Source organism: Ceratotherium simum, chromosome 25 (assembly GCF_057802395.1).
Source record: "Ceratotherium simum simum isolate JZ-2026a chromosome 25, ASM5780239v1, whole genome shotgun sequence".
In the NCBI taxonomy this organism is placed as follows: Eukaryota; Metazoa; Chordata; class Mammalia; order Perissodactyla; family Rhinocerotidae; genus Ceratotherium; species Ceratotherium simum.
In genome coordinates this window covers 17,724,909-17,745,864 of record NC_141924.1, presented here as the reverse complement: position 1 = coordinate 17,745,864, position 20,956 = coordinate 17,724,909, and positions in this window count along the sequence as shown.

The following is a 20,956-nucleotide window of genomic DNA, read 5'->3' as shown; positions in this document are numbered from 1 at the left end:
AGGGGGAATTGAACCAAATTTTTAAGAAATTCTAACGCTTTAATTTTTTTTTTCTGGAAAATTAAAGAATATAGTCCTTTTAAGTTCACGCATTGAGGTACTCCCTTTTTTCCCAAACAGAGAGCAATAATGGACAAAATACACAAGCAGAAAATTAAACAAACATAGCCAGGTTCAAAAACAAATGAAATATCTCCATGCACTGGGAAACAGGACAGCAACACAAAGTGAGCAGCTCAGCTAAAGAAACTGGCAAACTGGGCTCAGAACCTGTCATGGCAGCTGGGAGTTGATCTTTTGCAATTAACTGTGTCTAAACGTGATCATATGCAGCGAGGGTCATCACCAGAAATCAGAGGCTGCACTGGGGCTCCTCATCTGTGAAAGGAGGCTGAAAAATCATTGCCAACTGCTGCCTGGTGCAAGGCTTGCATGAAGCTGTGGTCCTAGGGAGGCAAAGAACACAACACAGTTTATGACCAGGAATTAAATCAAGCTGTCCACTGACAGCCTGGCAGCATATTTTCCTTTGCTTCAATATCACCATGGGGCAAGAACCCTACATTGCCAAATAAGACCTGGTTCAAGACTGAGAGGACTGAGTGGAACCACTAGGCAGGTTGGTAGGAGAGTGAAGAAAGAAAGGGAGAGTGATGACAAAATAGACATTTTCCAACATACAAAGACTGAAAGAGTTTATTACCCATTAAATGTGTTCTTCAACAAGAAGAAAAGAGGAAAGCTGTGGCATTCGAGACACAATGGTTGAACACAGAAATTAATAAATGTCTGGATAAATTTAATTAACTGTAGACTATAAAAACCATTAACTTTTTGTGTATAGAAAAGTGACATAAATTATAAGAATCAATGTCAGGTGGGAGTTATGTTCAATGGGCAGTTAAGATTCTTGTTTTATTTGTGACTTCAGACTTTTTATAAGAAGATTAATTAAATATATATGCTAAAACTACAAGAGCAACTATTGGAAGAGCAGAAGCACAATTAGCACTGAAGGAGGTGAAAGAGTATAGAAGACCTTATCAATTCAACAGAAATCAGAAAAGAAAATAAAGCAGAGAAAAAAGATGGTAAACAACACACAAAAACAGATGTTAGATATAAGTCCAAATGCGCTATTTATCACAATAAATGTAAATAGGTTATATTAGTTTTCTAGGGCTGCTGTAATAAATTACCACAGACTTGGTAGCTTAAAACAACTGAAATTTATTCTTTTAGTGTTCTGGAGGCCAGAAGTCCAAAATCAAAGTATCAGCAGGGCCGTGTTCCCTCTCAAGGGTCTAGGGGAGAATCCTTCTTTGCGTCTTCCAGCTTTTGGTAGCTTCAGGCATTCCTTTGGCTTGTGATTACATAACTCCAATCTCTGCCTCCTTCACTTGGCCTTCTCTTCTCTATGTGTCTTTCCTCTGTTTTTCTCTTAAAAGGACACTTGTCATTGGGTTTAGGGCCCATCTGGATAATCCAGCATGATCTCATCTCAAGATCGTTAACTTGTTTTCATCCGCAAAGACCCTTTGACCAAATGAGGTCACGTTCACAGGTTCTGAGGATCAGGAAGTGGACATGTCTTTTTAGGGGGCACCATTCAACATACTACACAGGTTAACTTACCTAGTTAACAAAAAAAGAAAGACTGTCAATTTTTTTTTCTTTTGTGTGAGGAAGATTAGCCCTGAGCTAACATCCGATGCCAATCCTCCTCTTTTTGCTGAGGAAGATGAGCCCTGGGCCAACATCTGTGCCCCTATTCCTCTATTTTATATGGGACGCAGCCACAGCATGGCTTGACAAGCGGTGCATCAGTGCGCACCGGGGATCTGAACCTGCAAACCCCAGGCTGCTGAAGTGGAGCACGTGCACTTAACAGCTATGCCACTGGACCAGCCCTTCAAATTGGATTTTTTAAATCCATCTATATCCCAATTACAAATGATATACCTAAAGGTATATCACATATAATGATTGAACATCAAGGGACGGAAAAATATATACCAAGAAAATGCTAATCAAAAAAAAAAGTTCATATGCAGTATTAAAGCAGACAGCTTGTAACTTGCATTTCCACTTTATTTTCATTGTCTTTTGATGAACAGTTCTTCTTAATTTTATAGCAGCAAATTTATCAGTTTTCTTTTATAGTTAACACTTTTTGTGTCTTATTTAAGAAATTCTTGTCCACCCCCAAATCAGAATAATAGTCACCTATATTTTCTATCAAACTTTGTAAAGTTTTGCTTTTGACATGTGAGTTTGTGATCCATCTGAGTTAATTATTTGTATGGTGTGAGATAGGGATCAATTCTATTTTTTTCAATATGAAAAACAATTTTTTTTCAGATCCACTTATGGATTAGTACTTCTTTTCACCACTGTTCTGCCATGACAGATAAGTGAGTCTGTTTGTGGGATCTCTATTCTGTCTAATGTTTAAATTGTTTATCCCTGCACCTATACTGTGTTATCTTGATTACTATAGCTTCATAATATGTCCTAATACCTGGTAGGACAAGTATCTTCTCACTACTTTTTTTCTCTAGAAGGTATTGACTCCTTTGGGCCTTTTATTCTTCTATATCGATTAAGAGACAATAAAGATCTAAATAAAGAAATCTATTGTGTTCATGAATAGGAAGATAATAACGTAAAGATGCCAATTCTCCCCAAAATGATCTATAGATTCAATGAAATTCCAATCACAATTCCAACAGGATATTCATGGAACTTGATAAGCTGATTCTAACATACATATTCTCTTTGATCCAGCAGTTCTATTTCTAGGACTATACCCTACATATACATATACTTGCAGATGTAGACAAAGTGAATGTACAAAGAAATTCACTGTAGCATTGTTTATAGTAAAAGGAAATGTAGAAACAATCTAATATCAACAAAGATGGAACTGATTAAATAAATTCTGGAACATCCATATGAAGACATGCCATAAAATTTTTTTTAAAGACCAGAGCATCTCCATGTACATAAAATATGTCATGAGCTCCAACATACTTTGTTAAGTGGAAAAGAAAGGAACAAAATAACAATTTAAATTATACTTTTAAATTATTAATTTTAATTATTATCATTAGTATCACTAATATTTACTGAACATTTATTAAGAGACAGACACTTTTCTAAGTGACAGTATGGCTGAGATGGTTTTACCCTGATGGAGTGTTGAGAGGCGGCATTACTGGTAATCTACCATTGCCAGAGAGAAGGGCGGTGCATTGGAGGCAGCACACACTTTTAACTTGGAGAATTCAGCCCTGTGTTCAGGAAGAGGGAGGCAAGCAGGAAGACACCATGTAAATAGTGTGGGAAGTCCTATCATCGTTCCAGTCAATGAGCACATGGTCAGAAGAGAGGGACCCATGAGAGAGATCAACATTGAAATAGTAATTAAAAGACATTGACGGAGTGTCTCAGAGGAGAAGAACAGGGTATGATGAAAGTCTATGACATAAGAAATTATTTATTTAGGACTCTTTTGTTTGCAAATAGCAGAAACCAAATTCAAACTGCCTTAAGCAAAAAGGTGAATTTATTGGCTCACATATGTGAAAAGTCCAAGAGAAGATTGAATTACAGGCATGGTTGGATCCACTCAAAAGGCATCATCGGGACCGTCTCCCTTCGTTTCTTGGCTCTGCTTCCATCCATGCAGGACTCAGTTTCGGGCAGGCTCTCCTCTTAGGTGGCCTCCAGCAGAGCTAGCATTTCACCCTTCCAGTTTAAGCTCTCTTTTGCAAGAATTCTAACAAAAGCTCAGGCTATGTTTGGGCCACATGCCCACCCCCTGGAATGGGAATGATGTCAATTCCATATAGTTTAACCATATAGATGGAAGTAGATAGTATCAAAGGAAAAACAGAGCTGTTTTTAATAGAATGAATGTGAATAGATAGATGCTGAGCAGGCAAAACTTACAGATGTCTACATTTGGGGCTTAACCCTAGTTTGGAAACCGAGGAATGGCTATTTTGGGAATGTGGAATTTAAGATGAGGATTTAGAAAACTCTACCAAATATTAAAATCTTTACCACTCTCCTGAATAAAGATTCTTGGAGATGCTAAGCTGCCTTTTATTGCTTCTACCCTTAATGTGACAGTAGTGAAGGGTCCCCTAAATTGGGAGGTGGTATAGGAGGCATGATAGAGGCATGATAGCCTTGTTGTTTATTTTTGTCTTTACTTTGAATCTATCCCCAAGCATAGGAACAATGTTTTATTCTTGTTATATTCCTAGCACTTAGCCCAGTGCCTGGTCTGTAGTGGGGAATAGATAGGTGTTTGGGAATCAGTGGATAAACTGATAAATAGAATATAATTTCTAAGAGTATCTTTTGTCATCAGATCTGCTAAACTGCATTCTTGCAATAAGCTGTTTTGTCTTCCCATTCCATTTGCTATTATTTTTTCTGGTCTCCCTGGCTCTTCCTCCCCTTGATTCTGTATCCAAATTTCTGATAACCACTTCAGGCCATTCATGTTTTGATGACTCATTTCAATTCTGTGTTAGAGATTCCTCATTCTTCCATAGAGGTTGAACCCTCAGTTTTTATCCAGGTATATGGATGCTCAATTTGAAAACTATATTTCCCAGCCTCCTTTGTAGCTAGGTATGGTCATAGGACTTAGTTCTGGATGATGAGAGGTATGCAGAGGTGTCCTATGACAGCTTCCAGGAAATTTCTGTGGTTGCTAGCCTCCACAGATGGCTCCCCTCCTGGACGTGCATGCCACTCTTCACATCAAGAGGTGGAACACGTCCACCACCACCCATTCCTTGGGCTGGCCCTGTGAAGGCTTTAACCAATAGAATGCAGTAGGAGGGACTTTCAAGCTCAGGCCTTAAGAGTATTGGAGCTTTCATTTCTTTCCTCTTGTTCCTCCCTTTCCACACTCATGCTTGGAATGGTCCTTTTTGAACGCAGCTCCCATGCTATGAGGGAGCCCAAGCAGCTGTGAGGAAAAACCATCATGAAGGAGAACTGAGTCTTCAGGCAATGGCCTCAGCTGAGCTCCTAGCTAACAGCCAGTGCCAACTTGCCAACCATATGGTTGAGGTCATTTGGGACCTATCAACTGTCCTAGAATGCTGGCCAACACCATGTAAAGCAGAACTGTGCAGTCTACTCACAGAATAATGATATATAATAAATTATTGTCATATTCAGCCACTAAATTTTGGGGTGGTTTGTTAAGCTACAGTAGAAAATGAAAACACCTTCCTTAAAGCATAGTTATCGTACGCTCTTTGCCTCTTCTTTTCCCTTTCTCCTTCCTGTTGGCTGGAATATATACATGATAAATAGAGTTGAAGCAACCATCTTGGCCTATGAGGCGATCTTAAGAATGTAGGTCATGCGAGAGAAAATGACTCAAAGTATCTCTACTTCATATATATGCATAAAAGAAATAAACTTCTATCTTGACTAAGCCATTGTTATTTTGGGTCTCTTTTTCAAGATGAACCTAATTCTAACTATTAACTCATTCTCAGGCACTGCTCAAATGGTAACTTTTGCACATCCCCTTGGTTTCTTCGGTTTGCTTGTTCTTTTATTTACTTTTAAGCTAATTTTTGTTTTATCAAAGAGACATAATTTTCAGTGTAGAGGTCGTTCACCTCTTCAGTTAAATTTATTCCTAAGTATTTTATTCTTTTTGTTGTTGAAAGAAATTGAAGAAAACACAAAGAAATGGAAAGATATTCTGTGCTCTTGGATTGGAAGAATTAAGATAGTTAAAATGTCTATATTCCCAAAGCAATCTACAGATTCAGTGCAATCCCTATCAAAGTTCCAATGACATTTTTCACAGAAATAGAACAAAGAATCCTAAAATTTATATGGAACAATGAAAGACTCTGAATAGCCAAAGCAATCCTGAGAAAAAAAAACAAAGCTGGAGGTATCACTGTCCCTGATTTCAAAATATGCTACAAACCTATAGTAATCAAAACAGCGTGGTACTGGCACAAAAACAGACACACAGATCAATGGAACTGTGAGCCCAGAAATAAACCCACACATCTATGGACAGCTAATTTTCAACAAGGGAGTCAAGATCATACAATGCAGAAAGGAAATTCTCTTCAATAAACGGTGTTGGGAAAACTGGACAGCCACATGCAAAAGAATGAAAGTAGACCATTATCTTACACCATACACAAAAATTAACTCAAAGTGGATTAAAGACTTGAATGTAAGACCTGAAATCATGAAACTTCTAGAAGAAAACATAGGCAGTACACTCTTCAATATCAATCTTGGCAGCATATTTTCAAGTACCGTGTCTGATGGGGCAAGGGAAACAATAGAAAAAATAAACAAATGGGACTACATCAAACTAAAAAGCTTCTGCACAACAAAGGAAACCATTAACAAAATGAAAAGACAACCTAACAACTGGGAGAAGATATTTGCAAACCATACATCTGATAAGGGGTTAATATCCAAAATATATAAAGAACTCATACATCTCAACAACAAAAAAACTAACAACCCAGTTAAAAAATGGGCAAAAGATCTGAAAAGACATTTCTCCAAAGAGGATATACAGATGGCCAACAGGCACATGAAAAAATGTTCAACATCACTAATTATCAGGGAAATGCAAATCAAAACTATAATGAGATATCACCTCACGCCTGTCAGAATGGCTATAATTAACAAGACAAGAAATAACAAGTGTTGGAGAAGATGTGGAGAAAAGGGAACTCTCATACACTGCTAGTGGGAGTGCAAAGTGGTGCAGCCACTATGGAAAACCATTTGGAGATTCCTCAAAAAATTAACAATAGAGCTATCATACAATCCAGTGATTCCACTGCTGGGTATTCATCCAAAGAACATGAAAACAATGGGTAAAAATATATGCACCACTATGTTCATTGCAGCATTATTCACAACAGGCAAGACTTGGAAGCAACCTACGTGCCCATCAAGGGACAAATGGATAAAGATGTGGTATATATACATAATGGAATACTACTCAGCCATAGAAAACGATGAAATCTGGCCATTTGTGACAACATGGATGGACCTTGAGGTTATTATGCTAAGTGCGATAAGTCAGAGGGAGAAAGTCAAATACCATATGATCTCACTCATAAATAGAAGATAACAACAACAACAAACAGACTCATAGAGACAGAGATTGACTTGGTGGTTACCAGAAGGGAAGGGAGGAGGGAAGAGGGCGAAAGGGGTGATTAGACACATGTGTATGTAATTAGTCTTTGGGTGGTAAACACAATGTAGTCTACACAGAAATTGAAATATAATGATGTACACCTGAAATTTATATAATGTTATAAACCAATGTTACTGCATTAAAAAAAAGAGACATATACACACAGTTTTAAAATCCAAATAATTTGAGAGTTCCAGCTCCTGACAAGACGAAGGATCAGCTTAGCCTCACTAATTCCTTCCTCCAAATCCCACCTCATAAATGCCACAAAAAAACAGAAGGAAGTTGTGTGAAACTAACATAATTTGTGAAAAATCTCTGGTGCAACAGGAGGTGTTTAGGTCCTGGTGTGAGGGAGAAGTGGAACGTGGCTGAGCCCCATGGGTAGAGATGGGGGCAGTTGGGTTACAGAGACTTTGAGATGTGCCTTTTGCTCTTTAACATTGTCCTGGACAGACTTTGCCCATCCCAGTGCCACAGTGAAGTTGGGTGGTTAAGAACCAGTGAATGGGTGCAGGTGGACTGGCTGGCCCCTTAGCATTCCTTGCTTGCCCCACCCTGCTTTGTGGTGACTCCTGCTTCACAGACAACTCTTGAAAAAGAGCAAGTCCAGGATAGAAGTCTAAACGGTACCATCCTGAGGTGTGTTCTCTCTCTCTCTCTGCAACCGCCATGTCAGACTTATCAGGAAAGACAGAAGCTGGGGCGTATGCTTTGGCCCATCTTACCAGCTCAGGCTTCTAGTACTTCTAGGAGTAGATTTCTCAAGCTTGGCTCTATTGAAGTTTTGAGCAGATAAATTATTGTTGTGAGAGGATGTCCTGTACATGATAGGGATTTTTAGGAGCATTCCTGGCCTCTACCCACCAGAAGCCAATCGCAATATTCTAATACTGCCTCTCTCCCCGCCCAGGTTGTGGCAACCCAAAATGTCTCCAGAAATTTCCAAATGTCTCCTATTAGGGCAAAATCTCCTCTGGTTGAGAACCTCTGTTCTAGGAGAATAGGTATAAGGCCCCATCACTGCAGAGTGATAGCCCTGAATATGAACTCATAGGAAAAAGTAACTAGATTTGTTGGGAGGGCCACTGGGATAAGGGAAAAACAGCAAATGGAAAAATCTAAGTTAGACGAAGCAAATTTAGCAGACCAAACAGAACAAGAAAGAAAATAAGTAGATTGAGGAGATAAGAAAGGATACTGTAAAGCCAAAGGCATAAAGGAGCCCAAAGAAGAATTTCTGAATATGAAAAAAATTGAAACAAAAAACTCAATAGGCTGACTATTGAATAGTAGATTGAATAGCAGAATAAATATAGAATAAATCAAGAAAGTAGAAGATTAGTTCCAGAAAGCACCGGGATGGGTTATATAGTCAAAATATAAAAAAGAAAAGTTAAAAGACATGGGAAATAGAAATAGAAGCATCAACATTCAAATAATAGAGGTCTCAGAAGAAGAGGAAAAATATAGAGTGAAATATTTAAAGAAATAATAACAGAAGATTTCTCAGATTAGAGAAAGTTTGAAAATTTCAAAGTACAAATATAAGTAATTAAAGAAATACAATAGATGAGGAAAAACATGCCTAGATACATTTTCCTATCATTTAAGTGCATCAAAGACAAAGAGAAAAGTCTAAACATTTCTAGATATAAAACAAATTGCCTACAAAGGAACAAGAATCAGACTAACATCATATCAAAACATTGACTGCAGAGCAATGTTTTCAGTGTTGAAGTAAAAGAACTTCAGAACTAAAATTCCATATCCTGCTAAACTATCATTTAAAGGTGATGTCAAAATAATTAATGTTTACCATACAAAGACTCTCTTTGATAGCCTTTTTAGAAGTGCTCCAGCAAGAAGAAAAAAACACCAGTGGCATGTGATCAAAAATGGAAGGATAAATTAAAAACTTGGTAAATTTCACTGTGGTAAACTAAGCAACTATTGCAACAAAATAAGCAAACAAAACTTTACATACATGGCAATCAGTAACTAAAATTGATCAGACAGATTGAGATTTCTTTTGCTTGAAATTTTACATTCAATTTTATTCTTCTGGTGGTTGCTCATAACTACTAAAACACAAACTTGGTTTAATTTTACCCTTTGTAATGGCAAGTAACAAGGGAGAAAAAAAAACCAAAAAGAAAATGTGATGAATAGATTATATGAAAAGAAGTTTGATATGATTTTTTTAAAGAATTTAAACATGAGTAATTATAATAAGTAGAAGTAGATAAAACTCAGTATAAAAATATAAAGACTCAGAGAGGATTAATGTGTAATATTGTCTACAAGAGAAATACTTAAAGGAAAAGGATACAAAAAGATTAAAAATATAGAGATGGAGAAAGGCAAATCAGAGACATATGAATTTTTTTAAATGTAGCAATTTTATTATCAGAACAAATAGATATATGACAAAGAAGGATGCTGTATATTTGTAAGACAGATTTCAATAGATACGGTGATCATACACATATATTCACCTAAGAATTCTCTAAAATGTATATATATTTAAATGACCGTTGAAAGAAATAACTAAGGCAGCAAGTATAGTTGGTAATATGAGATACTCAGTGTAAGCATTTGTCATACTCATGGAACAGTAAACCAGATCTGTGCATTTTACTGTATGTAAATTATTCCTTGTCTCGGTTCAAGTCCTCCAAGAAGCAGGAGCCAAAACAAGATTAGACATGCCAGAGATTTACTGGGGAGAAATGCCCATAAAGAGCAAAAGGAATAGAGCAGAAAAAGATGGGGAGAATCTTCCCTACAGTGCATGTCTGACATCTGTGAAGGGAGAGGAGGAAGGCAGATTGGGTAGGAAGACTCTCAGACTTCCACACAGTTCTAAGAAGGTTTGTCTGACACCTGTGAAAGGAGAGGAGGAAGGCAGATTAGGGGGAAGATTCTCAGACTTCAACATGCTTCTAAGAATGTTTCAGCTAGGCAAAGAGGGAGACCTCAAGCCAAAGTCAGCATCCTGCAAGAATGAACCATTCCTACTGCCCCTGCTATGCCCAGTCATTGAAGGTGGCCTCAGCAGGCAAGAAGGCAGTGGTGGATTCAGACAGGTAGCAGCAGGCGATGTCAGCCAGCCATGCTCCCTGCAGCAGGTTCTCTTGAAGGAGATCTGAGCAGCACATCTCCCATGATTGTCACATGCCTGTAAGAAGTTATGAGAAAATAATCCAGTAGTGTTCCTCTATGCCAGCAATAACCACATATAAAATATAACAAAGATCTCAGGCACAATATCAACCCAACTATAAAGTCTCCTGGAATAAAGCAAACCAAGGCAAAGACGTTTATTACCAAGAAACTCAATTAAAAGGCACACTTTTTTTTAATAAATGGAGAGATTATACCATGTTCATATATAGAATGACTAACATGTAAACATGCTGATTCAACTCAAAACAATTTAAATTTTAAGTCCAATTAAAATTCCTCAAGGATTTTTTTTATAAATCTGACAAATTTATTCTAAAATATATGTATGAAAAAATTAGTTCCATAAGTAGCGAAATCAGTTTTCAAAAAGAAAAGAAGAGAGAACTTACCTGCCAGATATAAAGAAATGTTACGAGGCCATAGCAATCAAAATGGAGGGGCAGCAGATCAGGAACAGGCAAACAGATGAAAGAAAAAGACTACAGAGCACATATGTAGGAAAGTAGAATATGCTTGTGTTGGAACCACAAACCAGGGGGGAAAGCATGAATTTTTTAACAGATGGTAGCTATGGATTGAGTTGTGTCCCCCCAAAATTCATGTGTTGCAGCTCTAACCCTCAATGTGACTATATTTGGAGATAGGGTCTTTAAGGAGGTAACTAAGGTTAAATGAAGTCATAAGTGTGGGCCCCTGATCCTATAGGATTGGTGGCCTTGTAAGAAGAGGAAGAGAGAAAGATCTCTCTGTCTTTCTAGGCGCACACACCAAGGAAAGGCCATGTGAGGACACAGAGAGAAGGTGGCCATCTTAAGCTCGAAAGACAACCCTCCCAAGAAACCAAATCGACCAGAACCTTGCTCTTGGACTCCTAACCTCCAGAAGTGTGAGAAAATAAAATTCTGTTGTTTAAACTACCCAGTCTGTGGTATTTTGTTATGGCAGCCTGAGCTGACTAAGACAATAGTTTGGGTGGAAAAAAAAAAAAAGTTTAACTATATTGGAAAAAAAGTATACAAAGATGAATTACAGATGGATTAAATGTCTGGAGATGGAATGGTAAAAAGATTAAGCTAATGAAAGAAAAATGGAAACTTTCTTTGTAATCTTAGAGAAAGGAAGATTTCTTAAATAACACCCTCAAAGCACAGCCATAGAGTAGAAAAAAGATTGGAAGTGACTTCCCATTACTTTTGCCAAATTCCATTCATTAGAAGTGAATCACTAAGTCCAGCTTACACTCAAGGAGAGAGAATTACACGAGTGGATGAATATCAGAGGTGGGGATCACTGGGAGCCATTTTATAGGTTGCTTAACACAGAATACAAATAAGCAATTCACAAAGGACGAAATGCAAACGTTCAATAAATACAAGAAAAGGTGCTGAACCTCACTAGTACAAATTAAAACAGCAATTGTTCATCATTTTTATTCCACATTTGGCTAAAAAAAATTTTAAGTAATAACATTTCGTGCATGCAAGAGCACACAGAAACCAGCACTTTCATATATTGGTGGTGGAAGTGTGAACTGTTAAACTTTTGGATAAGCAATCCATCCCGATCATTACAATATTAGATGACCTGGCTCTCCCCTTCACAACAATCTGTTTGACTGAAATAAAAGCACCAACACTTAAGAACATACGTGCAAGGATGGTCTATTGTAACATTATCCATGATGGCAAAAAACAACAACAACAACAAAAAACTGGAAATGACCCAAATGAACTTAAATAAGGAAAAGATTGGAGAAATTATGGTACAACCAAACTATGAAATATTCTTATCCAATTATTAATCTATTTATGTTTGAGCATAGAGAAAGGTATAGAATCACATAGGCCAAACTATTCATATGTGTTACCACAATAGGATTATAGGGAGGAAGGGAGATGATTAATTTTGATACACTTTCATGTAATTTGAGTTTTATGGCAAACATGTTACTTTGTTATTTAACAAAGGCAAAAATAATTTTTTAAAAAGATAAAAATTTTCTCAGCTAAGTCCCACCAATTTACACTTCCAGATGAATTAAAATCACCTTGGAATTTCTCTTGGAACTGTATTAAGTGTGTAAACTATTTTCTTCCAATCATCTAGGCATTTTAAAAGCACACATTCATTCATTCAATGCTTAGTTCCTGAGTGTGACCTGTCTGCTATATGCAAGAGCACTGGCTACTAAGAGTAAAGCGTTTCACGCTGGTAAATCAGTTCTTCTCATGAACAAGAAGAGGAAGAGAGATTTTTGCAAGTCTGGGGACATGGATCTTCTTTGCATCACCTTTGTCAAACCAAACCCAGGAACCGAGTTTTGAAGATCCCATCTTGGGAAATGAGTGGAGCGCAAAGCTTTGTGCCATCCTCAGTGGATATTACTTCTCACAAGTGAACTGTTGATGAGAATCAAACAGGAGAGTGTTGGAGGTCATGTGCTCTGGCAAGGCAAGGACCTGGAGTGAAGGTATTCATGGACAAGATGTATGTTTTGTTAGTTGAGCAGAGGGCTCTTCCCACTACACAGCATGAAGTTATGCAAGGCTGATCCTCTATTAAATGGTGTGGCAGACACTACCGGCTGCCTACCCATACCTCCCCTTCTTCCTTGGTAACTGAACACAGATTTGGTTCATGTACCTGCTGTCTGTGTTTTAGAGCAAGATCCCTCATCAGCCCCAGGGGAGAATTTTGGTCCATCTTAGCCTACCATGGCTACCATTTATTTGCCCTTTGTCTGTTATTGGTTAAGGAATGAACAAGTAAATCAATTGTCCAATGAGACAGGAGGAAAAGTCTTCCAAGAGGCTTTTGAGAAAGTGTTCCTACTCTTAAGAAAGGACAGAGGAAGGGACATATTCTCTTTTTTTCCTTCCAGTCTTTGAGAAGTGTGTGAGGGAGGCTATGATGCTTTAGCAACTACGGCCATCTTGTGATCGTGAAGAATGAACAAACTTGTGATCATGTCCTAATAGCAGGGAACAAGAAGAAGCAGAAAGCAGAGCACAAGTGTGGAAGGAACCTGGAGCCTGGTAACACCTGGACCCACTGATCTCAACAACCCAGAGAGACATTATGTGCATCTCAGTGTGATACAGTAGGAAGTACAAACACCAGTGTGCTGTTCTTGCCAAAAACTTGAATCTGATCAAGTCTCTAGACCCAACTAACAATTTACGGGAACTCTAGGGAACAGAGGATCATGTTAAATGACACAGCAGGGATGCAGTTAGCGTACTGCAGAATGTGGGGCACTCAACAGGACAGAACTGGTTTTGTCTACAAATAAATGGGAAGGAATAAAATAAGGAGGGGAAATCTCCAGATTTAAAGAGACTTCAGAGACATAGTAACCAAATGCATTGTGTGGATCTGGGTTTTTTTGGTTTGGATCTTGACTCAAACAAACCAACTTTTAAAAAAGTTATCAGACAATTAGGCAAATTCAAAAAGTAAATTTTTAATGGTTATGGAATTGTTGTTGATGTTTTAGGTGTGATAATGGTAATATGATTGTGATTTTTAAAACATTTTCTATTTTAGAGATATATGCTAAGAGTATTTATGGATGAAAGCATATGACGTCTGGATTTACTTTGAAATTAGCCTGTGCATGGGATGGGAGGGGGTAATAGGGTGGAATTATGGATGAAACAAGAGTGGCCACATGTTGATATTGATAGAAGCTACTTTATGGTTACATGAAGGTTCATCGTGCTATTCCGTCTTCTTTTACATTTATCTGAATTTTTTAATAATAAAACTTTTTAAAAAGTATGTATTACTGGGCCCACTGCAGACCTTCTGAATCAGAATCCCTGAGGACAGGACTCACCAATGTGTATCGTTAACAAGTTCTCCAGCTGATTCTGCCGCACACCAAGGTTTAAGAAACAGTATCCTGTGAGTTAGAAGACAAGAAACCAAAGTGGTATCCTTTTAAAAGCTCTGCATATATGTTTTTGTATTTTCTGATTATAAATGACGGTTGTGGGCAGAAATCAATTCAGCCCTCAGGTGGTTCCCGAGTGAGCTAGGGATCCCTTCCTCTCATAGCAGCTCCAGGCACCCCTCTTGTGGAGGACTTACCCAGCTGTCTTATACTCTCCTTGACTCTCTTTGACTCTCCTTCACTGAACCAAGACCACTTACCATAAACACAGTCTCATTGGACTTTTTATCCCCACACCTCACAGAGGTACGTAGAAGGTGCTCAGGCAGTGTTTGTTGAAGTAATTACTTTTACTTTAATTAGCAAATGAATCGTTCACAGACATAAGGTTGGGGCTCATGTCTTTACTGTAAGGTAAGATCCATGAAGGCAGGAACATTGTTTATCGTTTGTTTCCTTGTTTATTGTCAGCCCTCCCAACAGAATGTAAACTCCAGGAGATAGAGGGGAGGAGGGAAGCTTGTCTATCCTGTTCGCCTCTGAACCTCTGCCTAGAGCAGAGCCTGGCACATGACTGGTTGTTCATGTATTGGCTGAAAGAATGAATGAATGAATGAATGAACTTCTAACTCAGCAGAGGCTTCTCTACTGAAGGTGATCCAGGCTTAGACCCACACATAATGCAACTCTAAAATATAAATGTGCACAAGTTTTGTAGATTCTTCAAGAGGAGATATTGTCCTTTAGATTTCATTTTTGGAATCGGGTGAACAGGGCTCTGATTTTCACTTAGAATAACTAAGAACCTTTCAGTACTAGGCAAAGTGTAAAACTCATGTCTAGTGATTTCCTTCTAGTGCACAAGGAAATCCATCATCCTGTGCTCTTGTGGGTCTGTGTCACCCGGTACCAGTCCGGCCAATGGATGGACCATTTATAGTGGTCAATAAATGCTGTCCAGAGATAGAGGTGACAGCAGTGAGCAAGAAGGACAAGGTCCTAGTCCTGAGGCTTGCGTTCTGGTGTGGAGACGCATACAGGAAACAAGGAAACAAACAATTTTAGATGGTGGTAAGTTCTGTAGAGAAAATAAAACATCAAACAAGTAAATAATTACAATAAAGTGAGTGTTAGGATTGGGAAGTACAGGGCACCATGGAGACTACAGCAGTGGAGACAGAGCATGCCAGATGATCTAAGAGGGACCCATGCTGGGTCTTCCCCTTCTGTGCTGCTCATCCATCCATTCCAAGGGAGTCAGCAGCCACCAGGTCTACACAAGCAGTGCCAACTCCAAGCTTTTGTGGGACTGCCTGCCTGTCATTGCTACTTGGCTACTGGGAAGTTTTATGAGTACTTCAAGTCACCTCTCCCTTTCTGCCAAATCTTCCCTCCCCCTGCCACCCCCACCTTCCTGTTGGACGATCTCTGTGAATGCTATCAATAGCCCAAGTCAGAAACCTGGACATCACCTGTCCCTCACTGGCTACATCCAGTCAACACCAAGGCTGGTGGATGTGGCCTCCTCAGTATCTCCTGAACTCGGTGACATCTCCCTGCCCCCACTGCCATGTCTCTATTTCAGGCCATCATGATCTATCTTTCAGTGACTTCCACCTCTAGTAACCAACGCCCATCCTGCGGTCACACTATGACCACACTGGTATCTCCAAAACACAAATCTAGTCCTGTATGCTCAAAACCCTTCCAGGATAAATTTCTTAGCATGACCCTCCTGATCTGATCCCCGCCTACCTCCCAAAGAACTCCCCCATTACTCCTTCCTCCCATTCCGTGTGCAGCCTTGCCAGGCTCCAGCCCCAAACACACCACACACACTCTCCTCTTTGCCCTTGCCTCTATCTGTAACACCCTCAACCCCCTTGCCTGGTGAATTCTGCTCCTGGCTTTGTTATCACCTCCTCCAGGAGGCCTGCCTTGAGACCAGCCTCCCGGGCTCAGTTTCCTGTTCCCCGCCTTGGTTCCCACAGCACCCACACTTTCCCCATCACACCTTGCGCTATATTTGCTTTAGATCTTGAGCTTCTGGAGGATAAGTGGATCGTTCATTATTGTGTCCCAGGGCAAGAGAGCCACACTGAACCCCAATGTCCTCCTCTCTAAAGATGGGGACAAAAATAATACTGATACGGTAGTTGTATTATGCAGATGAAATGAGATAACTCGTGGAAATGCCTATCACAGTGGAAGCACAGTTAGTCAACACATAAAGAGTAAATGGTAGCTCTTACTATTATCATGTTAGCATTAAATCTAACAAACATTTTATTGAAGTTGAAATACATTCAGAAAAATGCATAAAATCATAAGTTGTACACAGCTCAATGAATTTTCACAAATGAACACTCTTTGTCACCAGCCCCTACATAGCACTGTTTTTAAGCTCAAATGTTACCTTCTCAGAGAGGCCCTCCCTGGTCCCACCCCCTACACAGCACTCATCATCAGAGAACCTATATGATCTAATTATATATTTTATATAGTATCTATCTCCCCTCATTCCAGTGTAAGCTCTAGGAGGGCAGGAATTTTTTTTAGTCTCTTTTGTTCACTACTGTATCCCCAGCTCCTAGAATAGTGCTGGGCGTATAGTAGGTGTGCAATAAAAATTTGCTGGGGAATGAGTGAATCAGTGCTTGTGTTCATTTCTTTAAGCCCCCGGGTGCTGAGGCACCCTTATGGCTGAGAGCTGGCGCCCTCCCAGATTAGAGAGTGCAGGGCAGGGACCCGCTGCCCCCGGCCTAGCCTCGTCCTGAGCTGTGCAGGGCACGGACCCCATCCTGGGCGGCCCACCTGTGAGTTCTTTCTGCTCACTCCTCCCCCGAGAGCCCAGCCCACCCCACCTCCATTTTGCATGTATAATAATTAAAATAAAAATAATAACAACAGCCGTGTTATAATAGTCTCATCCGCCCTCGGGAGACCACCTAAGTCCTGGGCATCCGTCAAGGATTCTCCGGGGACCCGAAGCGCTCAGGGTGGTGGCAGCTCTCGACTGTGAGAACGCGCTCCCCACTGCCACGGGAATGCACCTCGTCAAGCTCCAGGCGCATCTTCTACCTCCCGGTCATCCGTCCCTGCAGCCGGTAGAAGGAGGCTTTTATCATTCGCCCCATTTCGCCGAGGGAGAAATTGAGGCTGTGAGAGGTGGACCCAGCCGCTCAGATCTTCCGACTCCGAATCCCGCGGTCTTTGCCGCCACGCGCACCACGACCACATGCGGTGATCGCTACTGAATAAGGTTCTCGTCGACCCCTTTCCCTTCACCAACCATCTCAGCCGGAAGGAATGTGCCTGGCGCTGTTCTGGGCTCTGGGCTTACGGCTGTGAACAAAGTTTCTGCAGAAACAAACGGGTAATGAACCGGGCAGCGGCCGGAGCAAGAGGGGACCCTCACGCAGAGGTCAGGCACAGCCACTCCGAGGAGGCGACACTTGGCTGAGACCAGGGTGGTGGGACGGAGCGGCCACGCGGGGACGTGTTGGGAGGAGGTAGATGGTAAAGAGAGTTGCAAGACGAGGGAACAGCAAATGCTCAGCTCCTTTTACATCCACTCCGTCGCTTAATCTTCCCCCAAACTTTGAGAGGGGACCTCTTTGCCCCATTTTACAGACGAGGAAGCTGAGGCTCAGACAGATGGCTGAATTAACGGAGGCGGGATTCGAACCGAGTTCTCTGAAAGACGCGAAGCCCGGGCTCTGTCCAGCCCGCATTCCGCGCCGCCTCCTTCCCCCCGCACCGTGACCTTAACTCGGCACGTGCTGGCCCCCGCCCCCCACCCCCACATTGTCCCACTTAGCCCTGCTTGGGGAGGGTAGACTGGGGGGCTTTCCGAGGGACCGCGGGAAGCCGCGCCCAGCTTGGGGGCCGGGGTTAGAGACCCCCTCGCCCGGCGTTAGGGACCCCGCCCGCGCGCCCCGCCCCTTCCGCGGCCGCTGCCTCTGTCCATGGTCAAAGCACCCGGGTAATCCGCCTTTCTCTTCCGCCCGCCGAGCCCCATTCATATTCTAATCACAGCGCGGCCGGCCCGCGAACGGCCACTTTATCGGGGCCCGCAGAGACGCAGCCGGCCCCCCCACTTCCCCTTCCAGCCCCCCAGCTCCTCGCCCCCCTCATTCTGCACTTTAAAGTCAGCCGAGGAGGGGGTCCCTGGGAAAACCGCGTCCCCACTTGGACGCCGGGGCTTCTCACAAACTTCTCGGCTGGCTGGGGGGCGGGGGCGAGGGCGGGAGGAGGGAGGGAGGGACTGAGACACAGACAGACTGACAGACAGAGTTACGGGAAGAGGCGGGGAGGGGGGGTGCCAGAGAGACCAAGGGGGATAGAGACAGAGAGGGGCAGAGTCCTAGGGAGAGACAAAGAGACGTGGGGGCAGGGGCTGGACAGAAAGGCAGCCAAAACAGGAGACATAGAGGGACACAGAGGACGAGGGAAGGACAGAGTGAGAGACAGAGACAGAGAGACAGGCAGAGAGGGAGGGAGACACAGGAAAAGAGAGAGACAGGGTGAAGGAGACAGGCCCAGAGGACGACCGAGAAAGTTCTGGAGGAGAGGAGTCAGCCCCTCACACCCTCCCTGCCAAGCGGCCTTGTCGCCGCCCGGGTTGGAGGATGGGGTCTTAGGGCTGCAGCTCCCCTCTTGTCCTCAGCCCTCTCCACTGCTCCACGCGTGTCCGCGGATCCGCGTGGAAGGGAGTCAAGGCATACCTCCTCCCGCATTCCCAGGACCCCCTCTCAAAGTCTAACCCGGGACCAACCCGGGGGTTGGGCATAAGAGGACAGGGACAGGAATGGGGCCCACTCGTGGCCGCGTAGGCGACTCCTCAGGCTCCCCGGAGTCCCCTGTCCACCCCCCCCATGCCTGTGCCCGATCGGGGGAGGGGTGGGGAGGGGGCCACATCTAAGCCAATTTTGATTTCGCCTATAATGAGTGCCGGGCGAAGGCTGGAGAAGGCCTCTGGAACTTTAAATAAGAAAAACGTTGCTAATGCTATAATAGAAGGGGGAAGTCGGAGGGCTGGGATTGCGTCGCTCTGAGCCCCCCTTTTCGGAGGCGGCTTTTCTTATTCAAAACAGGCCCACAATGGGCTTCACAGTGCGCCTCGCCACGGCCCCATCTGACGAGCGGCCATTCATCAGGCCGGCTGGCCTATCAATGACATTGCTCCCATCGGGGCTCCTATAAAATGATGCTTTTTCCCATGAAACATCCGCAAACATTTTGACGGGTTTGGCTTTGCCCGGCTGGATTACTGAGTGTCCCCTCGCTCGCTCGCTCTTTCTCTCTCCCCCTTCTCTGCGCTCTCTCCTCTCTCTCTCTCTCTCTCCCCTCTCCTCTTCTTTCTCTTTCTTTCTTTTCCTTTCCTCTTTTATCCTTCTGCCCTTGCACTCTCCGCGTGTCTCTCACCTTCTCCCCTCCTCATTCCCTTCCTCCCTGGGCATCTCTAGCACAGGGGATCCCCAAACATCAGGACTTTTGGGGGGCGCCTGTGCTGTCCATGGGAAGAGCATGCATTGTGGGTTACTGGAGGAACCCGACATGGATTCCACAGGTTAGTCCTACTGGTGGGGGGTGGGGGGAGACATTGGGAGGGAGAGAAAAGGGAGAAGGGGAACTTCAGAAAGAGTTGCAAAAAGTTCAGACGGGTCAACTTGACAGTGGAAACCCAGGAAATAACGCAGAGCGTGCAGAAGTTTTCAATCAGGCGCGATGTGCGATGTGTATTAAGTGGATGCGTGGAAGTGTGTGTGAGTATGTGTAAGTGTGTGTGATTGTGTGTGTAAATGTGTGTGTGCGCGCGCGCTGAGGAGCGCGCTTTCGCTTGCCCTGGACAGAGTTACGTAGAGATTCGCTGGTTCGCGGCGAGCTCGAGGTGCCACTTACAGAACATTTGCGAGCCGACCGCCCCCTCCCCGGCCCGGCTCCTCCTCCAGGTCTGGGGGTCCCAGAATAGCGGTGCTCTCGGGGGCTGGTGGCTAGGGCCGGGAAGCCGAGCGGAACGCCCCAGAGGCGGGGGAGGGCGACGGCTTCCCACAGCGCCTGGGAGGTGGGGACCAAGGCTCCCACTGGTGGAGACGCGCAGCTGGAGGGAGTGGCGGCGGCGAACCCGGTGGTCCTGGGGAATCCGCACCCGGCCTGGAGGTGGGAGTCCCAGGCCGTCCGAGGCGGGGTGTAATCTCCCTGTCCTGAAGGGGCACTGGACGACGCGCTCCGCTCCGGGGCTGCAGCTCTGCTGGAGGGAGGGCAGGACGCATCGCGGCCGGCGAGGCCTGGCGTCAGGGTCTGTAAACTGCTCGGCACTTTGGGGGCTGTTGTCTATGGACGTCAGGTTTTGAGGTCGCGGCCGTCCGTAACAACGGAGGAAGGAAGCCAAGGAATCTCTTACAACGAAAAAGCCCGGCATCTCCCTTCTTTCTCCAGTAGAGCCTTCGCCCCCTCCCATTTCTAACACCTTTGAAGAGCCGCCAAACTTCTAGATCTGAGTTAATGCTCCCTACGTCCCTTCTAGGTGAAAGAAGTTCTGTGCAAGTTCACCTCCTCCCCCAGCCGCAGTCTCCCAATCAGTCCACTCCTAACCGGGCTCGGCTGCAGGCTCGGGGTTTCTTGGGGAGAAGGGGTTGGGAGAG